The following is an 11895-nucleotide window of genomic DNA, read 5'->3' on the forward strand; positions in this document are numbered from 1 at the left end:
CGTCTTCTAATGTCAGTTAAGACTCATGATAAACGTCTTCATAAATGATTGTCCACGTAATTGATTTTTTAAGTCTTCTTTAAGATGTCTTCAAATGTATTAAATAAGACACAAAATAAACGTCTTTAAACACCATTCCACATCATCGTATTCATGCCATCGTGGACACTTTTGAAGTCGTTGTTTTTTATTTTAAGACGTTTTTTTAAGTTTTGAAGACGTTTTATAAATGTCTTGCAAAACATGCACTTTTTAAGTCATGACAATTGAAGACGTTATGTAAAAATGACTTTAAATCTTTTTTAAGTCATTTCCTTTATGTCACAAAATGATCTAAATGTAGTAGTGCATCGTGGTTGCTCGAGTTGGCGAGGAAAGAAGAGAGACGTGCTGCGAGGGAGACGAACGTTTTCAACCTTCCGAAGGCTCATCAACGTTCAAGCTTCTAAAAAGGTTAGTAAATTAATTATGCTATAATAGTTTTATTTACGTGTACTTGGTCTTTGTCTAGGTTAGTAAAATCGTTTTACTTGTCAAAAGAAAATTTTTAAAATTCCGCTGCTTACCGAAGCGTTAAACTTTTCTTAAACCCTAGATCAATTCCAACAAATGGTATCAGAGCTATGGTCAAAGATATGCATGTACATGTAATTAAAATTATGAGCTTGAAAATTGCTTTCGAAAGTTTACTAATTTTGTGACAAGTTAGAATTGTTATCTTAGATTTGTTTAAATTTATTGCTCTTGCCTTTAAATTAAAAATCATGTTGATTTTCTATGAGTTTGGGATGTTATTAAAACACATTAGAAGTAGTTCTTAAATTTTTTAATTTTTTATATTAAAAAACGTGTTTTTAAGTTTGAGAAAAGTTCGAGTAAATTTTATGACTAGTTATATTGTCTTGCTAGTTTCTTTTATTTACTTGAATCGTTTTATGCTTGTTGTTATTTCTTTTATATCATGTTATTACCATGTTAATAAAACACAAATAAAAGCTTTAACAACTTCCTAAAACGTTCTGTTACACTCGATTCTTTTTACGCACTAAGAGACCGAACTTTAATTATTTCTGTTTTTTTTAGCTGGAGTAAAACCCGCAGTAAAAGTGGCATAACTCTCTGCTCAGAATTTGAAACTTAATGATTCTTGAATCAAACTAAAGGTCTGTCCGTCCTCTTTCCAATACCACCAGTTTTGGGTCAAAAGGACATCGGAGCCGCAGTTATGGTGATTTTACTCTAAGGTGTGTGGTTGTTCCGAAAGTCCAGTTTTTTAGAAATCCAGATTTTCAGTCCCACTACCATGAGTTATAGAACTCTAATACTTCGTATGTAGTCCGCTCAGTACACAGACACGGGGATGATACGAATACTTCATTACCTTCACTGATGATTACTCAAGATACGGTTTTGTCTATTTGCTCAAACACAAATCCAAGACCTTTAACGTATTTAAGGTCTTTCGGGCTTTAGTGGAAAACCAAACTGGCAAACAGATCAAAACCCTTCGATCCGATCGAGGTGGTGAGTATATGTCCGGAGAGTTCGATGACTTTCTTAAAGAAGAAGGTATCGCTTCTCAGCTTACAGCACCTGGCACACCTCAACAAAACGGAGTGTCAGAGAGAAGGAACCAAACTCTAATGGAGATGGTTAGATAAATGATGAGTTACTCATCACTCCCTCTTTCCTTTTGGAGATATGCCCTCGAAACAGCAGCTTACATTCTGAACCAAGTTCCGTCCAAAACAGTTCCCGGTACTCCTTACGAACGATGGACTGGCCGTAAAGTAAATCTAGGCCACATCCGAATTTGGGGTTGCCCTGCACATGTGCTAACGCAAAAGACTAGCAAGTTGGCTAGTAGGTCAAAATTATGTCTGTTCGTTGGATATCCAAAGGAAACCAAAGGTTTCACATTCTATAGTACCAAGGATGACAAGACTTTGGTTAGCACGAGACTTTGGTTAGCACGAAAGCTCGTTTCCTTGAGGAGGACTTTATGAAAGATGTAAAACTTAGAAGCAAAATTGTGCTTAAAGAAAAGTTGGGTCAGGATGCTTCTACCTCATCTGTAAGAACTGTTCTTACCCCAACTAAAATACAACCTAACCCATCATCACCTCATCAAGTAGTACTTCGACGTAGTGGGAGAGGGCTACTCAAAAGCCTGACAGGTAAATGTCTTACGGAGATACTCTCGTAGCCGTCTCTGACACGGATGACCCTGTTTCCTATAGCCAAGCAATGGCTTTTTCTGAATCAAACCTTTGGCTTGATGCCATGAAAGTTGAAATGCACTCGATGTATGTCAACAAAGTATGGAAACTTGTAGACCTTACCGAAGGGATTAAACCTATAGGGTGTAAATGGATATACAAGAAGAAAAGAGGTCCGGATGGGAACGTTGAGACGTTCAAAGCACGACTAGTGGCTAAGGGTTACACCAAAAAAAAGGGATTGACAATGAGCTAACCTTCTCTCTAGTCGCGATGCTTAAAACCATCCGCATACTTCTATCCATAGCTGCAGCTGTCGATTATGAGATCTGGCAAATGGATTTCAAGACTGCCTTCCTGAATGGCAATCTTGACGAGCGCATTTATATGGATCAACCAGACGGTTTCGTGGAAGAAGGTCAAGAGACCAGGGTTTGTGAGTTGCTTAAGTCCATTTATGGACTAAAGCAAGCATCTAGGTCATGGAATATTAGATTCGATGAAACTGTGAAGAGTTTCGTTTTTGAGAAGTCAATAGATGAGCCATGTATTTACAAGTTAATACACGAAGGCAAAGTTGTGTTTCTGGTACTGTATGTCGATGATATATTACTCATAGGTAATGATGTGGGTAAGGGATCTGAGGTTAATATCTGGCTAGCAAAGCAATTCGATATGAAGAATCTAGGAGAAGCCACGTACATTCTAGGGATCCAAATCTTTCGAGATCGGAAGAACTGGACTTTGTCGCTCTCTCAAGCATCTTATATTGATAAGGTGATGGATCGCTTCTCGATGCAAGACTCCAAGAAGGGTCAAACACCCTTTAGGCATGGAGTCACACTCTCTAAGGACTAGTCTGTCAAGACTGCACAAGAGATTGAAGACATGAGGAAAATTCCTTACGCCTCTGCCGTAGGAAGCCTCATGTATGCTATGCTTTGCACTAGGCCTGACATCTGTTTCGTTGTTGGCGTAGTTAGCCGTTTCCAATCCAACCCTGGACCCGAGCACTAGATTACTGTTAAGCATGTTCTTAACTATCTTCGAAGAACTAGGAACTTGATGCATACATATTCAGGTACTGACCTGACTATGACGGGATATACCGACTCCAATTCTCAAGAGGATAAGGATTCCAGGAAATCCACTTCGGGATCTGTGTTCATCATTAGTGATGGAGCTGTTGTGTGGAGGAGTATTAAGCAATCTTGCATTGCTGACTCTACAATAGAAGCAGAATATGTGGCTACTTGTGAAGCATCCAAAGAGGCTGTATGGCTTAGAAAATTCCTTAAGTATTTGGAAGTCGTTCCAAACGTCGACGAGCCCGTGACTCTTTATTGTGATAATAGTGGGGTTGTCGCTAACTCAAAGGAACCTCGAAACCATAAGCCCTCTAAGCATATTGAGAGGAAATACCATTTGATTCGAATGATCGTGCAGCGCGGAGACGTGGTGGTGAAGAAGATCTCAACGGTGGACAACCTGGCAGATCCATTCACCAAGGCCCTATCGAACAAGGTCTTCGACCAGTATCGGGAGAGATTAGGCATGAAAGACTACTCACATCTTCTTTGAGTCAAGTGGGAATTTGTCGATGTAATATAGTCTAACGAAGGCTCTTGCTTGTAACTGCTGAATTATTAATAAAAGTTGAAACATTCATTCATTCTTCCTTGTCTGTTTGAATCTTTATGGTAAGTTATAGTCTTTAGTCCTTAAACAAACGTAACAACATATAAAGAGACAAATGTAGATTTGCATGAACAAACTTTTCATGGTTTGCTTAAAACAATATTTTCACAATCTAAGGATCAAAGGACTATTGACCTCAGTACGATTGTTAGGAGAATCTATGATGTCTGGTTATGGGGCATAGAGAGTTGGAGACTCTACAGTTCTTCTAGGTACCTTATGAAAGTAATGAATTGACCAATGCACTTCTAGAGACAGAATAAGAACAAACCAGTTAACCTCTTATGTCTCGAGGTCACTACGTATGAATTGCACCATGCTTACCTCAATCCTGAAATGAGACATGTCATTTCATAGCTTATGTATTCTCATTTGAGAAAGTCAGAGTTCGGACTCACTATGTGATTCTGAACAGGACCTATTGGTGAAGTATTAAGTTATGAAGATGTCATGAGTAACTTTGTTGAGATCTCATAAATATGAAATTCATGTACAAGATTGCTGAAATGCAATGTATATCACCTCATGCTTTGTTCCTTGGAATGTGAATAAATGAACTGGCCAGTGTCCAAATTGAGTCTTGACTCTTTTGGATGAAACAATGTGACTTGTTAGCTCCTCGTCAATACATTGTTTCTAACTTATTCACAAGCGACAAAGGAGTTGAGGAAATAACAGCTAGAAGGGTAAAATGGTAATTTTATAAATCCCATCTAGCTGATGATCTTCATGAAGGGTAAACATAGATAATATCAAGTGGATCCACTCATCACAATTAAGTTGAATTCTTGAGTAGAAAATAAATTCATTTGAGCCGAGAGATTCTCAGTGTCAACTCTTTAGTGGAGTCTGCTGACATTAAGCTAAACTTGGAAAAAGTTCGTGAACTATCGAGTCCAAGTAAGTTTGCTCAAGCTTTGTTCATTTGGATACATGAGGTCACTGTCACAATTCATTTCAAGTAGGATTAGTTAAACTAGAAGCCAAGTCAAAACAAGAACTAGACAAGTTTTACGAAAATTGTCTAAAGGGTATTTTTGTCTTTTTGGACATAGGATGAAATGAATGTCAATAAATAAGTTTTTTGAAATTGTCATATGATGACAAATGAAAGATATCTCTCGGCCACATTGAGAATATGGGCCTTGAGGATTAATTTCATTTCATGGAATTTTACTTGAAAATTCTTAATAGGCTTTTCTTATGTTGTCATGAACAAATGAAGAAACATCTAGAGTCTCCGTCTTGAAGCCCTTACACGTCCAAATAAGAGAGAAAAAGGAATTATTTTGTGCATTGATGTATGAAGATACTTGCCAAAAGAAAAAGAGGGAACAAATTTCCTGTACAAGGAATCAAAGTGGGCGGCCAAGGTCAAGGGAAAAGCAAATAAGGAAACAAATCCAATGCCTTCTAGAAGGAACTTGGACGTGTGAAATAAGGAAGGAAGAGCAAATATTTGCTCATGAATATGTGATATTCTATAGAAAAGAGGAAACTACCTTTTGAAGGTAATTCTCCTCCTATAAATACCCCACCTCATTCTCATTGTTTCTCATCCCAAAATTTTAGAGATTGAGAGCTTCTCTCTCTATAATATTGGCCGACCACTTCTCTCTCTCTCTCTCTCTTTCTCTCTCTCTCTCTCTTCCCTTTTCGTTTTTGTTTTGGAACCTAGGTCCACATTTGACTTAGCATTTTTGTTTTTGCTCTTCGACTCCAAGACTTGTTCTTGAGTCGTCGTGTTTAAAAGTGCCCAAACACTAATTCCTTCTTACCTCAAGTGATTTATGTGATAGAAACTTTCGTGGTTACTCGAGTTCCCAAAGAACGAAGAAAGACGAGCTGCGTGGGGAGACGAGCAATTCAACCTCCACAAGCTTCTCAACGATCAAGCTACATAAAGGTCAGTAAACGTGTAATTTCTCTGAGATAGTTTTAATTTAAAAATAACATGTTCTTGCTCTTTGTCTAGGTTAGTAAAAATCGTTTTTACTTGTTTAAAGAATTTTTTTATTTTCCGCCGCATGCTAGAAGCGTTAATTTTTCTTAATCCTAGATCCATTCGAACACCAAGGACATTCTCGTAAACTCGTTTAAATCTGGTACCATGTGACTACCACGTGGCCATTTAACTGACGGAGTGGGCTTATAATACACGGAAGGCCCATAAATTTTGTCGGTCGTGATATTGAGGTCCAATAACCTCAACTTTATATCATAAGTCATCTTATGTCAGTGAGGCCATAAATCAGGGGGCAAATATACAATTTGTTCAAAGACAAAATAGCCATTTCTCTTATCAATCAATTCGTTCAATCTTGTTCAGTATTCCACAAAGTAAACCAAGACTGCACTGTCCTTATTACTAGAATTATATTAACTCATCGTGATGAGTGTCCACTGATCTAGTCAGTTCATGATCAAGATCCTCCAGGTTCAACCCGTATCAAATAAGGTCAATTATTTGGTTATACTTTTCTCAATGCATATATGCCCTAAGCACCGTTGCTTCCCGAGCGAAAGATTATTCCGTACGTTACTTACTACGAAAGTGTTAGCAATCTATCGGTTATAGAATCAACTTTTAGGTGAGTGAACATTAATGATCTTCTTTCAGGAAGGCTAGATTCCATAACAGTCAACCACTTTCTTCTCATATCACATTCCGGATTCCCAAGACATAAGTATCCCAGCGTCTCAGTAGCCTTTAACGAATGAGTCAAAGAACCCGGCGATATGACCTAGAAGTCCATGATCACTTCAGGATTTAGATCGAGTCTTACTGTGACCATCATAACGACCCTGGTTAGTGTGTCGTAACGATACTTAAATGACACATCAACAATCAAAGTACGTCCAGGCCGTACACCTACCACAAGTGCAGAATGCTCGTACAAAGTGATCAACTTTCACTTGTATTCCACATATATGATTTTAGATACAGCTACCTAGGCATCTATCAATCATCGACCATGTATTAGCTAACCGCCTAAACTCAGGTGCCCAACATGTGGTTCAGTTTAATGCGGAGGCTATGGATGATAATTGTTATATAGATTCAGAAAACAACTCACTAATCATATGATGCTAATAAAGTAAACTTCTTATCCAATTCAGTAATATCATTCATATTTATTTATTATCTTCAGTGAGCAATATTCCTAACAGCAACATCTTTCGCATTCGTAATAAAGTATTTTACGAATTAGTTATTAATTGTTATGTAACTTTGAAATATCAGTGAGAGTTAAATGGGATTAAAAAGAGCAATATAAATCAGCCCCAAGCCCCAATGTTATTTTTCTATGTCTTGTTATCTATGTAATATTAATTATTATCTATTTAGTAGGCATATTTATTACACGTCTTTATTACTTCACATGAATGTAGACTACTCTCATGTATCTACCATATGTATAAATAGGTGATACAATTTCATATCAATATAAGAAAATATTCAGAGTCTCGGATCACTCTTTCTCTCATTTCCGATTCTCTCTTTCTTCATCTTTTCTACATGGTATCAGAGCTCAGAAATTCAATCATCATGAACTCCTTCGAAAAGTCATCCGGCTTCAACACCACTTCGACCATCTCACAGACCTCGCCCACTCAGTCTCAATCTGAATCCTTCTCCCAACATATCACGAGCCACAAACTCAGTGGTCACAACTTCTTATAGTGGTCCCAATCTGTGCTCATGTTCATATCGGGACGCGGTAAAGATGACTACCTCACAGGCGTGGCTACATCTCCAAAGATCGAAGATCCGACATTTAAGAGTTGGAAGGTAGACAACAACATGGTGATGTCCTGGCTCATAAACTCCATCCATCCCGAAATCGGGGAAACCTTCCTCCTTTACCCAACAGCAGCGGAAATCTGGCAAGCAGCTTGAGAAATCTTCTCCAACTCCGAAGATGTGTCCGAGCTGTTTGAGACTGAGAACACTCTCCACGACCTACATCAAGGAGAGATGTCTGTTACTCAGTTCTTCAGCTTGCTCACGCATCTATGGCATAAGATCGACCTCTACGAACATTACCAGTGGACCTGCTCCAAAGACTCAAAACTCTACCGCAGGATAGTGGAGACCAAACGTGTGTTTAAACTATTATCCGGGCTCAACCAAGACCTCGATGAGGTCAGAGGTCGGATACTCAGTACGAAACCACTACCATCTCTCCGTGAATCCTTCTCCGCGGTCAGACACGAGGAAAGCAGGAGGAAACTCATGCTTGGAGTTAACCAATCTAGCTCAATTTCGGGCTCATCCTCAGACTCGTCCGCCCTCACCACGCATGGAGACGAAGCATTTGCAGCTCGTGTCTCAATAGAGAGACCTCGCAAACCTCGCCCCTACTGCGATCATTGCAGACGACCTGGACACCTCCGAGAAACTTGCTGGAAGCTGCATGGGAAACCACCGAGCTCGAAGTCAACCCGAGACACTAAGGATCCAAACTCAGCCGAAAACTTAGTATCCACCTCGTCCGCTGCCTCGACCTCGACCTCGGACTCCTCTCCCTTCAGCAACGACCAGCTCGCTATTCTCCAAAAGCTTATCCAACAAGTCCAACTCAGTGGAGAACGCTTGGGTATTGGTCCTCTAGGTAACTCTCCTAGAGCCCTCCATGTAAGCTCAGAGAATCCCACAGCATGGATTGTCGACTTCGGTGCCTCTGATCACATGACTGGTAATCGAAGTCTATTCACAACTTACTCCGCTTGTAATAGAAGCATATCAGTCACCATCGCCAACGGAGCCAAGACTCAAGTCACTGGTATTGGCAATGTGGTCTTGACGAAGTCCATGAGGCTAGACTCGGTGTTCTTTATTCCTCAACTACAGTGCAATCTCTTATATGTGCATAAGTTCAACCAAGACTCTAAGTGCCGAACTATTTTTGATGAAAGTTCATGCGTGTTTCAGGAACAGGTCACGGGGAGACAGATTGGTAATGCCGAGCTGAGTACCGGACTCTATGTCATCAAGCCAGATCAGCCCGCCATGTGTCAGCTCGCCCAACATTCACCCCAGTACAAAGAGATCATGCTCAATCACCTTAGACTAGGGCATCCAAATTTCATGTATCTCAAAAGACTGTTTCCTTCTTTGTTTATCAATAAAAATATCAATTCCATTCAGTGTGACATGTGTGAGTTCGCCAAACATTCTCGAAGCTCGTATCACCCCACCTCGTACAAACCATCTCGTCCATTTGCCACAATTCACAGTGATATATGGGGGCCCTTAAAAGTTCCCAATATCACTGGAGTTCGATGGTTCCTTCTCTTTGTTGACGACCACACTAGACTCAGTTGGATATACATGATGAAACAAAAATCTGAAACATCCAATCTATTCAAAACCTTTCACAAAATGGTCCAAACACAGTTTGACACCTTCATTCAAATTGTCCACACAGACAACGCTCGAGATTACTTTAATTCTGAGTTCGGCGATTTCTTCAAAACACATGGCATAATTCACTCCAGCTCGTGCGTTCATACCCCGCAACAAAATGGGGTAGCCGAGCGGAAAAATCGACACATTCTCGAGGTCGCCCGAGCCATCATGTTCTCCTCAAACGTTCCATCTCATTTTTGGGGAGAAGCAGTTCTCACAGCCACATACCTCACAAACAGAATGCCATCTCGGGTCCTTGGTTACAAAATCCCGGCCCAAGTCCTTCTAGAGACATACCCTCATTCTCGTCTCATCTCAACTCTACCTACGAAAGTATTCGGCTGTTCAGTCTTCACCCATTCTTATGACCAAGGTAAACTGGAATCAAAATCGCTCAAGTGCATCTTCCTTGGCTATTCAGCAACTCAGAAAGGCTACAAATGCTATGAACCCCGGTCACGAAAATTCATAGTCTCCATGGATGTATCTTTTCACGAGTTCAGCCCTTACTTCGCCAATCCAGTTCGTCAGGGGGAGAATAATGAAAATGACTTCCCAAATTGGCTCATCATAAACCCAGAATTCACCTCGCCACTTAGTCCACCTAGTTCGCTCCCAAATCCGACCTCATCTATCCAAAACACGATCACCTCGCCCCACAGTCCGACCTCACCTATTCAAGAGATTCCCACCTCGCTCAGTCCGACTCTGATCCCCAGCTCGCAAGCCTCTGAACCCTCTCCATGCGAACTGAACATCACCCAGAGTCCGGTACAAGCTCGCGAACAATCTATCTCTCCGAACCTGAACCACGACACTATTGAACAAGGTAACATCTCATCTCCAGACTTACCCATTACATTGAGAAAACCTGCTCGGTCGTATGGTAAATACAGGATGGAGGATTACGTGTACTATGGGAACCTATCTACGGGCTACCAAGCCTATGTGGTGAAGTTAGAAGGTAAAGTGCCACAATCCATCGAGGAAGCCCTTCAAAGTCCCGAATGGCGAGATGCGAGTCATGCCGAGATCCAAGCCCTCGAACAGAATGATATGTGGGACATCGTCGAGCTACCACCAGGCAAGCGAACTGTTGGATGTAGATGGCTCTTTACCATCAAACACAATCCAGATGGGACAGTGGAGAGATACAAAGCCCGCCTTGTCGCGAAAGGGTACACTCACGCATATGGCATTGACTATCAAGAGACGTTCGCTCCAGTTGCGAAGTTCAATACCATCAGAATCCTCCTTTCACTAGCAGCCAACTTAGATTGGCCTCTCATTCAGCTCAATGTGAAGAATGCTTTTCTAAATGGCGAATTGGAAGAGGAAGTCTACATGCAACTCCCACCGGGATTTGACAATGATCAAGGAGCCAACAAAGTCTGCAAACTCAAGAAGTCTCTATACGGTCTAAAACAGTCCCCTCGAGCATGGTTCGGAAAATTCACCAATGTGCTCAAGCGTTGCTACTACGAGTAGAGTCAAGCAGATCCAACACTCTTCTAAAAAATCTCCACACAAGGCAAGCACACCATCCTTAGTGTGTATGTGGACGACATAGTCATCACCGGAGACGACCTAGAAGAGATCAAGAGATTGAAGCAAACTTTGTCATCAGAGTTCGAAGTTAAGGACCTCGGCAGCCTACGATACTTCCTTAGCATAGAGGTAGCTCGGTCTGAGAAGGGTATCTCTGTTTCACAGCGCAAGTACACTTTGGATCTCCTCAAAGAAACTGGTATGCTTGGCTACAAACCGGTAGATACTCCGATGGATACCAATGTGAAACTTCTAGCTCGCACCACCGAGGCCGCCACTGACAAAGAAAAATTTCAGCAGCTCGTGGGAAAGCTCATCTACCTCACCCACACGAGACTAGATATTGGATTCGCAGTGAGTATGGTAAGTCGATTCATGAGTAACCCTTCGAAAACTCACATGGATGCAGTTATGAGGATCCTCCAATATCTCAAAGCTGCCCCAGGGACTGGCCTCTCCTTCAAGAAAAGACGAAGTCGCGGTGTCGAAGTGTTCACAGATGCGGACTGGGCCGGATATGTTCCAGACAGACGATCAACATCAGGCATGTGCACATACGTCTGGGGAAATCTTGTTACCTGGCGAAGCAAGAACCAGTCTGTTGTCTCAAGAAGTAGTGCTGAAGCCGAGCTCAGGTCTTTAGCAAGCGGAGTATGTGAAGGCATCTGGCTAAAGAAAGTTCTCGACGACCTCAAGATCATCATCGAAGGTCTAATCAAACTTTTCTGTGATAATCAAGCCGCTCTCAGCATAGCTAAAAATCCAGTCCACCATGACGGAGCGAAACATATCGAGATCGACCGATACTTCATCAGTGAAAAGATTGAAGCAAAAATTATCGATATGGAATACATTCCGTCAGGTCTTCAGCTCGCCGACATCCTCACCAAAGCCCTTCCGCGAACTACATTCTCCGAGCTATGTAGCAAGCTTGATCTCCTCAATATATACAGTCAATCTTGAGGGGGAGTGTTGAAATCCAGCTCGGCAGTTCGACCTTCTCTTGACACTTCGCCA

Source organism: Urtica dioica, chromosome 1, assembly GCF_054948205.1.
Source record: "Urtica dioica subsp. dioica isolate 48M chromosome 1, U.dioica_male_clone48M_v1_H2, whole genome shotgun sequence".
Classification (NCBI taxonomy): Eukaryota; Viridiplantae; Streptophyta; class Magnoliopsida; order Rosales; family Urticaceae; genus Urtica; species Urtica dioica.